The 18,240-nt window shown below is 38.1% G+C and overlaps 2 protein-coding genes across 5 annotated transcripts in view; one reads left to right on the forward strand and one right to left on the reverse strand.

The window, feature by feature from the left end:
• LOC126971353 (uncharacterized) overlaps positions 1 to 18,240 on the forward strand; it is a 109,037-nt gene that overhangs the window by 24,871 nt on the left and 65,926 nt on the right. Inside the window, exon 1 of one of the 4 annotated variants that reach the window (XM_050817636.1) lies at positions 7,073 to 7,089. The exons of the other annotated variants lie outside the window; for them this stretch is intronic. The gene's annotated coding sequence lies outside the window, so the exon portion shown is untranslated. Of the gene's footprint in view, positions 1 to 7,072; positions 7,090 to 18,240 lie in introns of those variants that run through there. 4 annotated transcript variants of the gene reach the window in all.
• The window catches only part of LOC126971467 (nascent polypeptide-associated complex subunit alpha), a 115,545-nt gene that overhangs the window by 13,681 nt on the left and 83,624 nt on the right, over positions 1 to 18,240 (reverse strand). The gene's annotated exons all lie outside the window — the stretch shown is intronic.

The raw sequence follows: 18,240 nt of genomic DNA on the forward strand, positions 1-18,240 counted from the left end.
AGGCATTAGCTACCAAAAACGATCGAGATTTGGGGTAACCTATCTATACTTTTAAATATCATTGACTTCAGCAATGTCGTTATCAACCTTATAGAAATATTTGCTGGCGTTTTATTTTAAACTAGTTGACCCGACAGACGCTGTTCTGTATATATTTTTTTTTTTTATGAATTTGTCAATAATATATCATAACATCAAGAATTATTTCGTAAAATATACTCCCTGTTGTTGTAATGAAATTGTTTTACAGCAGAACTGTCAAACCGTGCGTCAATAAATTCTCTCGTAGAAAATATGTCCATACAAAACAAATATCGGACGACGGGGGACACATCAAAGGAAAAAACAAAATTGTTGTTTCTATTCAATTCCGAACACTTTCATATTTATTCACCTTTTAAACCTTCTCTGGACTTCCACAATTAATTCAAGACCAAAATTAGCCAAATCGGTCCAGCCGTTCTCGAGTTTTAGCGAGACTAACGAACAGCAATTCATTTTTATATATATAGATAACTAAGATGTATCGTCAGCAACAAGTATAATATTATCATATTTATTTTGAATAAGAAATGGTAAATCATTGATGTAAACCAGGAACAAAAAGGACGCAGCTTTACTTATAAAAATGAAGATTTTAAGTAAAAACTTCTCTAACCGCGCTGAGTTCTATTTTTGTGGGTAATAAATACGGAGCGAAAACAACTGGATGTTTGTATGGACTCGCGGCGGTCGCATTTACGCCAGACGCGATTCTTAGTCCAAAATATGTAACATACGCACTGAGGAGGAACTTAATCAGGTTTTTGGGTTTGTTTCAAATGAAACACGATTGTACAAAGTAGGGTTAGATTGATCATAGTGTATGTAAATATTCCATCTACTGTTTGTTTGTTTGTATGTATCTAGTTTTAGTAATGCTGTTCTTTTTATTATGCAGCATTTATCACCTAGTTTTAAATTGTAATATTATGTACATAGCTGATTGGAGTTCTGTGCAGTGGCCAATTGATATATTATTATTATTGCAGTGTTTATTATATTTAATTATTATGCATTTTTTATACATTAAATTATATTCCTTGTCAATTATTATCTTTAATATAATATAAATACTTCAAATATCATATATTATATACTATTAGTAGTTATATTTATTATTGTACATATCCCTTGTCACTTATGATTTTTAACATAATATCCAGGAATCCAGGAAAGAATTATTTTATGTTTATTTATAATAATGGGTAGTAAAGGTAAAAGTAAATTAAAAATAGGTTTTTTAAATCTTGGATCTATCGGAAATAAGCATGATGAATTTATAGTGGCAATGGATCGTCATGCAGTAGACTTGATGGCTCTAAATGAAACCTGGCTTCGTGATGGGGAAGACGGCCGGGCCCCCCTCGTTCCAGGCTATCGGCTTAAACATATACCTCGCCCGTCGAATATACGACAGCGTGGTGATGGTGTTGGGTTTTATATAAGGCGGGGCTTAGCGGTTCAATTACTTTCACATCCAATCAATCACCAGGTTGAGCAAATGTGGGTCAAGTTAATCTCAAGGGGAAATGTTATAGTTGTAGGCACTGCTTATCGTCCGCAGTGGATGGAAGTAGATTCTTTCCTCGATTCGATGGCGGAATCAATAGGGTCATTTGCATGGTGTGAATTTATAGTATTAGTAGGTTCTATTAGTAGGCGATTTCAACATCAACTTTTTAAATTCTACTCATATTAATTAAAAAAAATTGTGTCAATTCTTGCAAGTTATGAACATGAGACAATATGTTTCAGAGCCAACACACTTTATTAACGACAGCGAAACACTTATTGACATAATGTGTTCCAATGCTCCTCTAAACGAAGCGTGTGTTGAACATATTGGTGATCTAAGTAATCATGCATTTTTAACATGTACGTTAAATATTCTTAAAGAGAAATTTACCCCTCACTGGATAAGTTATCGACCAATTAGAGAAATAAACTTAAATGATTTCAATAAAAGTCTTGAAGGAACTGATCTGGATTTTATATATAATTATGATAATATAAACGATATGGTAACTGCTCTGACATTCTTTATTGTATCTTTATTCGACGTTTATGCTCCTAACAAGAAAGTTCTTATCAAAGATAAAAATTACCCATGGATTACGTATAATATTAAATTAATGATGAGGAGGCGTGACGAGGCTCTAATCAAAGCACGTCGTGATAAACAGCACGGGGGGGGGGGGGGGGGGCGAGAAAGTATTATGAAGATTTAAAAAAAATATGTAAAAAATGCATTATTTTGTGAAAAAAATGCATACTTTTGCATTTTCGAATATTACCAAGCCACGTGTTCTATGGCGGCATATAAAGGAGCAGGTACGTATTAACCCACAGAAAAACTTAGTTCTTCCAGTACATTTAAGTGACCCCGATAGTATAAATATGCATTTTCTCAATGTTCCCGGAAATAATGATGTTCAGCAAGCAAATTTGGACTCCTATCAGGAGAACCGATTTTGTTCTGCAGTTTTTAACCTAAAAACTGTAAATGAAGAAACAGTAACTCGAACTATTCGTAGTCTCAATAAATCCCAGGCTTTTGGAGTTGACGGTATTTCACTATATATGGTGGAACTTACACTATCAAAAACTCTACTACTCATATTATAAACACTTCAATATGCACGGGAACTTTTCCGGAACTTTGGCAACAGGCAATAGTACGACCAATACAGAAAAATAACACCGTATTAAACTATAAAGACCTTCGCCCGGTTAGTATTCTTCCATGTTTATCCAAGGTGTTGGAGAAAATAGTATATAACCAACTTATTGAATACTTGGAAGTAAATAATATTCTGCCAGAATTTCAATCGGGATTTCGCAAAAATAGAGGCATAAATACGGCCTTGACTGATGTTGTTGACAATGTTTTGATGTCTCAAGACTTAGGAAAAGCTACGATTTTAGTTTTACTTGACTATTCACGGGCTTTTGATACTTTGAATGTCCAACTTCTGTTAGCCAAACTCGCATACTATGGATTCAGTGACACGGTCGTGCAGTGGTTCACCACCTAGGAAAACGGATTCAAGCTGTTGTAGTTGTACAGGAGGACGGAACCACGACTTTTACTCAGTTTTGTTCTCTTTCCAGAGGTATACCGCAAGGTTCAATTTTAGGTCCACTGCTATATATTCTGTACAGTGCGGATGTAGTACAGAACATACAATACTGCCGCTACCATATGTATGCTGATGACCTTCAATTATACATTTCGTTCCATCCCGATCACGCACACTTGTCTATAGAGCAATTAAACAACGATCTTAATAGTATAGCAGAATGGTCAGAAAGAAATGCATTGGTACTGTACCCTGAGAAAACGAAATACATGCTACTGGGAACGCCTGCTCAATTAGAAAAGACTGAGCGCCTAAATCTCCATATTAAAATTGGCAATAAAAGTATAGATCGTGTTTCTGAGGCTCGTAATCTAGGCATCATTTTTGACGAGAGTTTGAGGTTCGAAAAATATGTGAATAAATCTATAGCTAACTGTTACTATCGACTTAAAACACTTTATCGTATAAGAAATTACATTAGTACTCAGTTACGTCTTAGATTATGCGATTCACTTATTTTGTCAAAACTGAATTTCGGAGACGTGGTGTATAGGGATCGATTACTGGCTCGCTCTAGGAAGGCAATACAACGTGTACAAAACGCGTGTGCACGCTACTGCTGGGACATACCTGCCCGATCCCATATAACTCCGTTTTTGAACGATGCCGGTGTTCTTAAAATGAGTTGCCGCAGAAAAGTTCATATTGCAGTTATGCTTTTCGGTGTAATAAAATAAAAACACCATACTACCTCTACAGTAAATTGTCTTGGCTAGGGGATCTCAACGCCACTTATTTAACAAGAGCCTCGCAATATGGACTGGCTGTCTTAAAACACCATAGTGCTGCATTTAGAGTAAGTTTTCGCTACAATGCAACCAAATGCTGGAATAATCTTCCACCTCCTCTTCGTGAATTACGAACCGTCGAAAATTATATTATTATTAGGAATTATTTACTATATATCGAGCGCACTGTATCTCCAAAGTTAAACGGGCACCGCTGAAAATCAATGCTGTATCATAGCCACGGCCGTGTCACAGATAATCCTGAGTCGGTGACCCATTTCCTGCACTGCACAGGAACTCTCCAATATTAAATCTATTACTATTTAAATACGTTTTTTTTTTGGTTTGTTTTGTACTTTTTTTTTATATTAAGTGTATCCTGTGAGTGTTTTGTGAAATAAATGTTTTTCTTTCTTTCTTTCAAATAAGATACGACCACTAGAATAACTACCTAGTTATGGAGAATAATAATAACCTAAAACCAAATATAAGGGATATAACACGAAGGCGAAATAAGAGCTATACGGATTCATTTACTTTGTATTTGTAGTTTAAATCTTCGGGCAAATTGCACTATTACAGTTTAGATCTAGAATATTACTGGTGACCTTGAAATTCTAAACACAACAAAGGGGCACGCGAGTGGCGGGTGCTCGGCTGCAGTGCACAGTGCTGAGTGCACACCAAAAAATATATACGCACTACACTACACAGAGTACTTGTTAATTGTGACAGACTGTCACAATAATTAGAGGTGTTCGCAACGGCTATATATTGAAATCGCGTTATAACGACACGCTATTTTTAAAAGCCTATTATTTTTTACGCTATAAAATATTAGTACACTTCGTTATGACATACGAGTATGACGCGTTTGATTATCGTTGCTATTCGTTACAGAATGTTGATGTATCGTGCACTGTTCAGTATTATTCTATACATTATTGTTGTGTGAGCTTTTAAAAGTGCTTACTAATAATGTACCTACTTATTAAAAAAATTGAATATCCTTCGTACTTTTTATACAGGCTTTGGACTGTCTGACTGAAATTATGATTTATAATGAAATATAAATATCTATTATTTATTGATTTTATTTTTATGCAATTTAAATTTAATCTTCAGGCGTACTTAAAAGTGCATTGATGTTATGTTAGTTATTTGCAGTTATTTATACAGAAAATACTCAACCTATACTTATTTACACTATACTGATAAAAAACTAAATTTAGGTACAACTTTTATAAAACTTCTTAAACTATTTTATAAAACAAACTTTACAAACAATCAATTCAAAATCATTCACAAACGCACGATGGTCAATAATCAATGTTCAATACTAATTAAAATACGTCATACGAAGTCAAGTGAGCCGCAAGCGCGTTATATCCGATCTGACTTAATATTTATTCAAACAAACAAAATAATCTTACGTTGGATAGCCGAAAAAATTATATTCGTTTGTCTATTATATTTCCAATGACAACTGGACTTTATTTGAATAAAGTTCTTATGCAGTCCTCTTAGCGCAGAGATTTGATATTTATTCAACCAAAAATAATCTAACGCGTTGCATAGCCAAACAAAATATATTCTTTTGCCTAATATATTGCCAATTACAACTGGACTTTTATTTGAATATAGTTCTTCTGCAGTCTATCTATTCTATTCTTCCTACTGTGACTTCTGTGGAAGATATACCACAGATTTGCCAGAATCACGTTAGAGTAGACTACCAAGCTTTGAGTATGTGTCTTCTAAGTTTAACGGTAATAATCGGTGTTAAGATTACATAAAGTTTCATTTTCTTATAATATCTGAAACAAATAATATACATGCTTGTAAGACTATAAAGGACATACACAAATAGAAATACTTAAATAATTAATTAATATAAAAAAAAATAAGTACTTAATAATATTTACAACTTAATCTTATTTATTTTAATATATTTACACAAAATATTTACAAAAGGAGTGTAAACTAGGGAGAGGAGACATTTAACGGAGGTTGGACGGGGGACTTCAGCGGGTATATAATTGTGCAGAGAAGATTGCAGGGACAACTGAAGAATAAAATGATCCAAGTTTCCCACAATCACATAGAGAATGATCCCTAATTCTAAGTTTAGCTAGAAAGACTGGAGTGCAGGCGTGGTTTAAACGTAAGCGGCATATAGTTGAGATTATTGTTTTATTATGAATCCTACATTTTGAGAACCAAGGTTTTTGAGGAATTTCTGGTTGGAGTTCTCCATAAAATTTACCTTTTAAAGTTTTAGAAACTTGCCAAATGCTTTACCAACTCTCATACATCTTGGGTTTCAAGGTAGAGCACAAGTCATGACTGAATATTTCAGAATACTGAAAGGAACCTGAATGAGCAGCTGATCTAGCACAGGCATCTGCATTTTCATTACCAGAGATGCCCATGTGACCTGGAATCCAGGCTAAAACTATGTTAATATTGAGTTCATAGCACTCTTTCAAAGTTTCTCTTATTTTGAGAATAATTGGAAACTGGCTTTTTGACCTAAATGGATTTGAGAGAATTGATTGGAGGACACTTTAAGAGTCTGAAAGGATAATAGAATTGTTCATGTTATGAGACTTAACAAATAGAATAGCTTCGAGTATGGCAATTGATTCCCCTGTAAACACAGAAGTGGTAGGTGGGCAGCTATAACTCAGTATGATTCTTGTTGAGGGAATCCATACTGCAGCACCAACCGGACTCATGTCTGTGTTTGACGCGTCCGTGTAGATTTTGTTCCAATTTCGAAAATTTGAGTCCATTATATAAGAAAAAGTTTTGTTTGCTTCTATGGAAAAATTCTTATGCAGTCTTCTCAGAGCATAATTTGATATTTAATCGCATCAATTATAAACGACTTTAATTTGAATTTAGTTCTTATGCGGTCTTCTTAGAGCATAATTTGGCAGGTGACAAAAATCGAGTATCACATAAATATTAAATAACGCTTGCCTGTTTTAATAAATAATAGGGGATATGATTATAAATATATATTACATTATTTTATCAGATATCTAATATAACGAACACCTCTTTTATGTATTACGTCTTGTTACCGGCTGGCAGCTACCGCGCATCGGCATCCATATTGCACACGTTTCGCATACAGGGAACTTTATTATCACAGTTTATTATCAACAATATACGTAATTACTTATCTGTATATCTAGATACTAAGTTTCTATAAGTGGAAACTTATAATATAATATGCATCAGACTTGTTTCATCAAAGTTCATACGCAATTCAAGCGCAGTACTGGGTAGGGGGTTATCTTGATTTTGTAAGCAATCTAATATTTTCAGTTTCAGTACGTACTTATGTACTTGCTTTGTCTTTATTTTGCCAACTATTGTCATTGAGTTAATCGTGATTTGTGAAAATCTTCCAGCAAGTATGAAATTAACGTCCTTTACTTTAATTTGGTATGTCTGAGTTTTTAATATAATAATATTTTTGTATAAAAATTCAGGTGCAATAATTATTACTTATTAGCCTAAAAATCATAATCAGAGTTGTTTTTTTTTTAATTTTGTGTATTGGCGACAAGGCCATCAGCTCCAACCAAAACATGATATTATCAAGCATAGGCTTATGGCCATCATAAGAACTGTTGTTTACATACATGGTGTTACAGTTTCGGATGCAATCTTTAGACTGGTTATTAATTTGCGTGTTTCTTTTTATTTAATCCACGTGTGTTGAGTTGTGGACATGTCGACATTGTTGACATACTTGTAGCCTCATCACCGTATATGGTACGGTTAAACCAACGGACGCGGTCTCCATATTCGATGGTATGTCGTATGGGCTTAGGGTATTAGTGTCATTTGGTCAAGACAATTAAAAAATCACCAATTAAAAGTACCGTTTGTGTACTGACGACTGCTTGCTGACCTGTAAACGTCAATATGTCGTCGTATACGTCAATTCAAATTTATTATATTTCTTATTTTTAAATAAAATCTAAACCCTCATTGTTATAGTTACACAATGATATGGACTTTTTCATAGCAATGTTGATAGAAATAGGTTATACAAGAAAGTTATAAGTCACAATCTTTATTATACGTAAACTTAACAATACTACCTTTGATGATAGAGTACAGCTTGACTGTTATTATGTTATGTCTTGGTTTTTTATCGAAGGGTAGGTGTAAGATTTATGAATCAGCTAATCACACACCCACGTGTATTAATATAAATATAGGCTGAACTCTAGTTGACCTCTCCTGAGAGGTAGGTATAGACGGTTCATATCAAATCAAGTCAAAACCACTTTATTTATTGAGGTCAATGAAATGATACTTATGAATGTAAAAAGATTTTTCTTTTTATCATTTACCTTTATTGATTTATCATCATTGAAAAGGTTGAGTTATAATATATAGTTAAGTAATGCAACAAAAATACGCAAATGTCAAATAATCAATGCCTTACATGAGTAAGTCTAAAAATAAACGTAAATTAATAAATAACAAGTTAGATTTGAATGTCTCTAAATGCTTTTTTATAAACTTTTCTCGTAAACGAAACGTTTTTGAATATAACTATAAGATTAAAAATCAAAATTTAGCTGTTATAAAAATAATTAAAGATCTAGGTGTAATTCATGACAATAAATTAATGTTCGATGACCATGTTAATGCTGTAGTAAATAGAGCCTATCAGGCTCTTGGATTTATAATCCGTGCTTCACAGAATTTTAAAAGAATGAAAACTATAAAAATTATCTATTGCGCCTACGTACGTAGTCATCTAGAGTACGGGTCTCAAATTTGGAATCCCTGTTATAAAATATACTCAGACAACATCGAGAGAATCCAAAGGAAATTCACGCGTTACCTGTCATATAAATTTAATATACCAATGTCTGAATATCCACAGCGAAGCCTGATGTTCCATCTAGTTCCATTACATCAGAGGCGAAACATATCTGACATCGCGTTCTTACTGAAATTAGCCCAAAATAACATTGATAGTCCGGAGCTTCTTAGCAAAATTAATCTTAATGTTCCTACTCGTAATCTTAGGAAACCGGCTTTGTTTGGCATCGATTCCAGCCACACTATTTACCGGAAAAATAGCTTTTGTCCTCGTTGCATGCGGCAGTTCAACAAGCTTAACCATGATGACCGTTTTGACCTCTTTACTTGTAGTCCTCGTGTAGCTAAGAATGTGCTTACCAAAGACAGTGTCGATGTAAGTCTAACATAAAAAAAAGAAAGCACTTAATCTCATATGTTAGAACCTATTTTGTATTACAGTATTGTTTGTGTTATATATTAATCTGAGCTTAAGCAATTTAAAAACATAATTGGATGCTTGTAATTAGCATTTATTAATCTATTTGTTGTGTAAAATTTGTAAAAATGGCTGTAAGTTTCCCAAATAAAATAAAATAAAATAAAATAAATAAAAACACAAGGATATGTACTGACTATAGTATCAGTCCACAAACACTGTAATAAAAGAAAGGTAATATGGTAGCATTTTATTGGCGATTATAAAAATATACATAAACCTATGAATACTTATGTATATTATAATATAAATAACTGTATTTTTAAAAACAGAGTTTCTGATAACTGTATCATCCAGACACAATAAGGGGCGCCCGTTCACGAGCATGACGCATGGACCATAACGTTATCTTATCGTGCAATTGTAACAGACTGCATTTTCCTCTAATTCTTGGACCTACGAAGTAAGGTGTAATGACAACCGATATAAACTTCGTGCATATAGGCACCACAAAATAATTTTTAAGTGATAACTTCTTATGGGCGGTTCGTAACGTAACGCGTTACGGTGCCAGTCTGTCTGGCTTCCCTTTCTCTGATGCATACGGCAGCGGTAGACAGGCTCCTCCAGTCTCAATCTAACCATTTGTTACTTTTATAGGATTAAGTAATAATACTTATAATGTAGATACACAAAATTCTATATATATAATTAAGAATTGAAACTAAGAATAAAATAAATTTAACATTTATATAACCTTTCCTTACATTATCATATACATAATATAATATACATAAAATTTAAGTAATGACCTAAGTTTTTCTCAAGTTAAACAATTTAAATATGAAATAGGTCAACTTATATGAGATTAAGTTATGTGTGGTGTATCTAGGGTGCGGGCCGCTGGCCATCGTCAGAGTGACGAGTGCCAGTGGTTTGCGGTGGTTGACCGCGCCTACGCCTGCGAAGGCGGTGTGTGCGTGTCTGTGTCGGTGTTTGTGTGGGTGTCGCGTTCGCGATGGTGATGTCGTCATCCGGGTCTACCGTTACGTGTCTGGGGCGTCTTATTGGGTTGAGACTATGGTGAAGGGGGGTGTACCCGCATGCCTTCCTAACCAAGATGTTGGGATGGTTAGGCGCTTTGTCAAAGAAGCGTCGCGAGATCTCTTTAAAGTGTTGAGCTATCGTCGGAAGCTCTAGGTCGCGGTGAAGGTCAACGTTTCGGATGAACCACGGGGCTCCGGTTGCCATGCGCGTGAATTTATTTTGAACTACTTGCAAACGACGTAAGTAGCTCGGTCGCTTGCGTATGACAGTATGGGCCGTACGATGGTTTTGTACAGCGTCACTTTGTGTTTGAGCGGAAGTTTGCTTCGCCCACACACAAGTGGATAAATGCGACTGAGGACAAATCGGGCTCTATTGCATACCGTATCAATATGTTGCTTGAAGTTCATATTGCTGTTGAACGTGACTCCTAAGTATTTGTAATCCTTCACCCACGGTATGGGTGTTTCATACAATTTAATGACGTCGGTCGGTCGTTTTTTAGCGCGGATGCTATTCGCGTTACCGAAGAGTACCGCTGCACTCTTGGTGGGGTTCACTTCAATCCGCCATTTTCTGAACCAGTTGCCTAGTTCATCGACGGCGGCTTGAAGTACTTTAATGTTCCTGCTCAAGGTTGAGCGGTTCAATAGAGCGGAGCCAAAGTAGAGTGCCGTATCGTCAGCGTACTGAGCGAGCTGGACACTCGGAAACTTGGGAGCGAGAAAAGAGTGGGAGAGAGGACTGAACCCTGTGGCACGCCAGACCTGATGGGTCTGGGTGAGGATAGGGTGCCCTCTACTCGATATCGGAAGGAGCGATCAGTAAGGTAGGCTCGTATGATGCGCACGAGCCTGTCTGGCACTCCCAGTTGATACAGCTTGAATACTAAGCCGTTGTGCCATACTTTGTCGAATGCCTTCGCGACATCGAAAAACACGGCTGCCGTGGTAGCGTGAAGTTGACGCCGTACGAGAATGTACTCGGTGAGTCGGTGAGCCTGCTGGGGACACGAGTGAGCGGTTCTGAATCCGAACTGTATGTCGGGTATCAGGTTGAGCTCCGCGATGTAATGATTAAGACGCGCGAGAATTAATCTTTCGTAAAGTTTCCCGATCGAGTTAATTAAGCTAATAGGCCTATAGCTACTCGGATTAGCTTTAGGTTTATTGGGTTTTGGGATACCGATAACAATGGAATCTTTCCATTGTTCGGGGAACGCGCTATTAGACAATAGAATATTAAAAATGGTAACCAATAAAGTAATAAGAGTCGAGGGTAGGATTTTAGAACCCTATTGTTTATAGTGTCGGGCCCCGGGGCCTTCTTGGAGTGAAGCTCCTTAATGATTAGCTTCACCTCTTCGTAAGAGGTGGGTTTTATTACATCGCCTGAAGGGCTCAGAGCGGAGCGACGTTCAACTTCACGATCAACTTCGTCAACGTGTGTCGGGTCGGCTGCTGTATTTGGAGAGCACTGACTCTCGAGACTATCGGCGAGGCATTCAGCCTTCTCATCGTCATCGAGCGCCGGATGCAGTCCCGGTCTGTCAAAAGGAGGCATGACAGTGGGCGGCTCCTGTTTGAACGCGCGAGGCAGCTTCCAGAAAGCCACATGTGATGGCTTAAGGTTGCTGAGCAAGCGGTCCCAACGTTCGCCGCGGAGTTCCGCGATACGTTCCCGTACCACCCGCTGTAGGTAGCGGAGGTGGCGCCTATTCTCGACCGACGGATACCTGTCGTAAAGTCTAGTGGCTCTGTGTTTCTGTGTGAGTAAGTTCCTGACCTCTGGAGGCAGGTTTAGGCGATGCGGTTGCATCGTCGGAACCTGCCTGGAGCAGGCCTTGATCCTATTCTGTATATGTGACGTCACATGAGAGATAGCACTGTGAGCCGTGGCGACCGAGTCGATGACGTCCGGTATAAGGTCAAGGTCGTCGGACTTGATAGACTCGAGATCCTTTTCCAGCCGTTGCCAGTCGATCACTGTTTTCGTCGGTGGTTGAAAGTTAACCGGTGGGCCTAGATTTAGGACGACGGGCCGGTGGTCTGACTCTAATTCGTGAAAAACCTCGATTGAATTTACATTGAGCGTTACGTTCTTAAGTAACGCAAAGTCTAGAATGTCGGGTCGGTGCGCGACGTTATCTGGATAATGTGTTGGTTCGTCGGGTGCTATTACTGAAAAGTTCAGCGTGTCTGTCAGCGAATCTAATAAGATTCCGTTTCTATTTGTGGCTCTACTGTTCCAGCTGGAGTGTTTGGCGTTAAGATCGCCACCCACTATGACTGCAGCCCCGTGGCCGAGTAATGCTTCTATATCTGTGTATAATACTTTTTTGTTGGGCGGAAGATAAGCCATACTGACCCGGATAACAGAGGCCTCGATGTTAGTGAGGACCGGAGGATCTATAGGTATACAGTGTAGAGACCTTTTAAAATAAATGAGGGTGCCGCCCATACGGGTGGTGCGATCATTCCTGACTAAGTTATAATTAGCGATACGCGGATCGCGTATATGTGGTTTTAGAAATGTCTCTTGCACTAAAAATAGGTCTAATTGATGTTCGTGAGCGAACTCCTTCACCAAGTCTAGTTGAGGCTTAAGGCCTTGGGCGTTAAAATACGCTATACGGAGCGTATGTGGTTTAACCCGTCCGCTTACGTAATTAGGCATCGCGAATGTTTTTATACTTTCGCCCTATATCGGTGAGGGCACGGAATATTTTGCCGTTGTCTGCCATAACTTGCAGGAGCGACGGCGGGTCGTCCCGGACAGCATCGAGCCTGCTGGCCAGGGCTGTGATTTCATCAATGTCGAACAGCTCTGACAGTTCGAACATGAAGGCAAAGGTGCTACCGCCTTTGTTACCTGTTGCCGCGGACGCGGGCGACGGTGGCCTCGGTCGCGGGACCGACGCCACCGGGCGGGACGCTAGCGGTGGCCGGAGGGGCGCGGGGGCCGCGAGAGTGGCCTCTGTGGCAGCGTTGGCAGCCGGAGGAGACCTAGCCCAGGCGTTTACCTTCGGAGGCGGCGCAGGTTTGAAGGTCGGAGTGAACTCCACCTTCTCTGCTCTGCCTTGCGGCTGGCGGCGCCCTGGGTGACGCTTGTGTTTGGGTGCCTTGGGACACCCGCGATAGCTCGCGGGGTGCCCCTTCTCCCCGCACAAGACGCATGCCGGGGGCTCCGCGCATTGCGCTGGTCGAGGGCACTCCGGCGTGCCGTGTTTTCTGAGGCACTTCACACACCTCGGGGTGTGTTCGCAATTGCGTGCCGAGTGCCCGTATAACTGGCATCTGTGACACTGACCATGCCCCCCGCGGTTGCGAGGAGCTTCGGCCCGGATGCCCTGAAGGGAGCACACCGATTTAATATTAAAAATTTCCTTTCCCTCTTGCGTGAGGTCGAGGACGACGAGAACCATGTTAAATGGTTGTTTGTTGGTGGTTCCGCGCATACGGTGCACCTCGTGTGCAGGGTAACCCTGCTCTTTGAGGTCCGACAGAATGTCGGCCTCGTCTAACTCTCTGGGGACGTTCCTAATAACGACCCTCAGACGCTTCTCCTCAGGCAGGGCGTACGTGTGGAAACCCACACTCAGCTCTCTAAGAAGAGATGTCAGGGCGCGGTGGTCCGCTACCTCTCTGGTCTCTAATTTGATGAGAGATTGGTACGCCCTCGCCTGGAAGGAGAGCGTCTTCGGGATCCTATTTTTGATAACTAACCAGCGGCCTCGGTCTCCTATAAAAATAGGAGGCGGGCGCTTGGTCGGAGGCGGTACGCGGGCTTTAGCGGGCGCGGGCGCGGACGCGGGAGTGGAGCCAGTCTTGGCCGCGGCTTTCTTGGCGGGTGTGCCATCAAGAGAAGGCGATTCGCGACAGCGCTTCTTCTTGCGACTGACGGTGATGAAGCCGTCAGCATCCGACGCGACACTCTCCGCTCTCGACGGTAGAGCGGTTTCCGGCTGGGCCGGTAAAGCACTGGAAGCCTGAGGGGCTTCCGTGCGGTCAGGACTGACCGCGGGGGTCGCCTGCGCGTCAAAGTACGCCTGAAGGACAGGCGGACGGGCTGATCGGGTGATCACTTTTCTCGGTTTGACCGAGGCCACGGAACTTGCGTCGGACGCATTACCTATCTCCATTTCGGATTCCCCGTCGGAACTCGAAACGTCAGATGACGATTTATATTTTTTGGATTTCGCTGTCTGGATATCTATTGTTTCCTTAATTAACGGAGCGATCTTCTCCGTAAATAACTTATCTAGCAGGGCGCTTAGAAGGCCCTCGTCGGCAACCATTGGTGAAGCCATGGTTGTTATTAATTAGGTTAAGCGGGTGACAACCCCCGCTGCCCGAGTCAGGCAGAGGGGGAATACAATAATAAAGTGGACAACTATAGTTTAGTTGTACACTTGCACATTAATAAAATACTATTAATAATAATAAAATATGCAAAAATTAAAAGAAATTAATAATAATAATTAAGCCTAAGACTTAGCTTTGCTGGATGTAGACTGACTGGGCCGGAACCCCGATGCACGCTGTGCAGGCCCCCGCGGAGAAGACACACACGGCACGAACTGCAACTCACAAACACACACGATTAGCGTGCAGAATCGCGAAACACAGCACAGGTGCTAACTAACACGATCGTAAAACCGGCTAATTAACACAGATAATAACTAAGCTACGTTCCGCGAAGGAACGTAACAGGTGCGAGACTCAAAGAGTCCCGAACAATAGCGCGCGATAACAATAGCTAGCCCAGGTGGCCTGAGCAGATAGTGCGATAACGCAGGTAATAAAAATATTCGAAGGAGGACAGATAATGCGGCACGTGTGCTCGCGTTGCCTGCCTGAATCGAACTGTTGGGCGATGTATATGCTTCTACAATATGATCCCAGAAAATGTACAAAACAAATATGTTACGAAATTTAAAAGAATTGTTAAAAAACGTTTGTGTGGCAAAGGTTATTATAGCATAAACGATTTTCTTAATGACACCACGGACTGGGAATAAAGCGAACACCCTCAGGCTCTTTAATTATAAATGTTTATTGTACGATATTACATTGTAATAGATATTTTATATTAAAAAAAAAAGCCCGCTGAGTTTCTTGCGCCCATTCTTCTCAGGTCTGAGGTAGTCTCTTTTGAATGGGTGGTCAATAAGTGATTTTAAATTCTATTTTGAATAAAAATATTTGAATTTGAATTTGAATTTGAATAGCTATAAGGGTAATTGGGTTTTTGAAAAAAAAAATATTGATTTTTTTTATGTATTTTAAAACTTTATTATTAATAATATTGATATTTAATGCAAAAAACTTCAAAAAAAAAATTTTTCAATTAATTATAAACATTTAAAAATTGATGAAATTTAAATAAAAATCACGTGACTATAAACGCGCCATGATTGGTCACCATAGTTGTGACGTCATAATGTTATAGCTATTTAATAACAGTACAGCGTTTACGGCTATTACACGTGTCTAGACAATAATATTAAAAATTTATTGCTAAAATACGAGTTGTTAGTTGGTTTCGATTAGCTATGTGTGATAAAGGATTTATTAAGGCAAAGTCTGATAATATTCCTGATGTTGATATATTTATGATCACCGATTTTTTAAAAAATGACGTTCGGTTTAATTCTGCTGAAGTTCGAGGTGCCAAGGCATCAAGGTAAGTTTGTTAAAAAATAATATAATAAATGAAAATATTTAATTATTTATTCTCCATTACATTAAATATAATTATTTATTTCATAAATTGCAGAGCATCGCGTGAGAGTTACGGCGACAAAGCTATAGGTTATGTTCAACTAACTCGTAAAAATAATATTTGTATTGTGAAAGGACGGGTATGTCCAGAACACCGAGTTCGGAGTAAAGCTTATTCAGTTACTTTAACTATTAATGAAAAGTCAAAAAAAAATCGATTTTGTTTGGGGATTATCACGGTGCTCTGCTTGAAACCATTTATTTCGACGTTTGTCATCTTGGGGAACATTTAAAAACATTTTATCAGGAGTTGCCTTTGTAGTATTCTTACATAATGGTACAAAACAAGAACGATAACTTTTGAGGTTCGACATTTTTAATATAAATTTAAATATTTAATAATGACAACAAAATTAAATAGATCAAAACACTGTATTTATTATTTTTCTATCAACTGCAATGAGTGAAAACTAACATTATGACGTCACACGCGCTCGGGTTTGTTCGGGAGTTGTCGGCGTGTCTTCGGTACTGGATTCAAAAATTTTTTTTTATTTTGAAATAACTTTTGAATTATTGCGAAAAAAAAATAGTTTTGTTATAAAACTAATACATAATCTTTCCATTTATCACAAAAAAAAATTTTTTTCAAAAACCCAATTGTATACACTTTTATCATAAAGTCCCAGCCACTGTTCAGGCATTAGCTATAAATAAATTTAAATGTTTTATAAAAAAATGGCACTGTCGTAAATCTTATTACTCCACAGCTGAATATCTAAATGATTTGACAGCCTGGGACTAGATTATGATTTAATTTAATAGTGATAGAAATGACTGTACAATATTGTATATTTTTATTGAAAAGAGCGCAAAAAAAGAATGCGCCATTTGTTTCCGACGCGGTAGTAGTATCTAGTATATTAATTAGAAATGACAAAAGGAATTGTAAATGAATCAATTTTGAGAAAATATTGTAAATTTAAAAATAAAAATATATATAAAAATATAAAAAAAAAACAAAGCCTTTTGCGACAGTAAATGCCTGCCTATCAATAGAAGTAGAACCGACTGAGGTCAATACTCTTACACCGGCGACCACAATGTTGTATCGTTTACATTGTATTTTCTTTATTTACTGCAATAAGAAACTGTATTTACTTTATTGCAAACCATATTATCATAACACTCGAAGATAACAGCTATTTCCGACTATCTATATTACCTACTATTTATCAAGTCATTACATTTTATCAGTATATATCAATTTAATATTATTTAACCCATTATAAGTTTTATTACTAATTATATAATTATAATGGCGGCACGTAAGTCTAGTGCTGACCGTTATTGCACAGAAGTCAAAAGTAAGGTATCTATGTATACCTTACCCCTAAGGGGGGGACTAGAGGGATGAAGGGCGAGCTTGCGTAGTGCCGATTGGCTCGCCAGTCGTATTCCTCCCCCGTACCGATACGGCACCCCGGGTACTTCCAGTGTACAGTCTCTTTCTGAATTGTATTGTTATATGCCTGTTATTTTTTTGTTGTTTATTGTTAAGTTTGAGTTGGTCTGTTTAATATACACACACTCACGCACGCACTCACACACACCCACACACATCTTCTATTGTTGAGAATTAAGATTAGAATAATTGTTGAGAAGAAACGACTCTGGCACGTAATTAACTTTGTACAGAAGTACTTCATACTTAACACACTCTGCGCTAAACTATTTGTCATTACATTAAAATAATGTCATTAGTATTGTTTTACTATTAATTAATTAAAGTTATATTTCTAAAGCGTCCGCGATAGTACCCATGCGCAGCTATCCCCTTCCCGTTTCGTTCAGCGATTTATATTTATTTATCTAGATTTCTATATAAAATAAGATTTATAATTTAACTGAAGTAGAAGTTAAAATAGTAACATATAATATAAACGGGGTAACATCTCGGACGAATTACACGACTCTACAAAAAAATTTTCGTTCTTTGTCCTAAAGTTTATACTATTATTTTCCAGTTAGTTATGCACAAAAACGAAAAGAAAATACCTTTTTTCGGTATAAAGTTTGCTTTTGTGATAGTTATAATAATAATACTCATTTTTCAATTTTTTCATAAATTTTAATTGATTTTAATATTTTTAAAAAGACCGCGCGGTGGGAGTGGGGTATTAACGTTTACACTGTGCCGCTAGATGGCACCCGAGTGATAAACAACCATCAGGTGTTATTTACAAGCCCAGAATAACTTAAAATGTCGTCACGAAAGTGCAAAT

This window comes from Leptidea sinapis, chromosome 23, assembly GCF_905404315.1.
Source record: "Leptidea sinapis chromosome 23, ilLepSina1.1, whole genome shotgun sequence".
NCBI lineage: Eukaryota > Metazoa > Arthropoda > Insecta > Lepidoptera > Pieridae > Leptidea > Leptidea sinapis.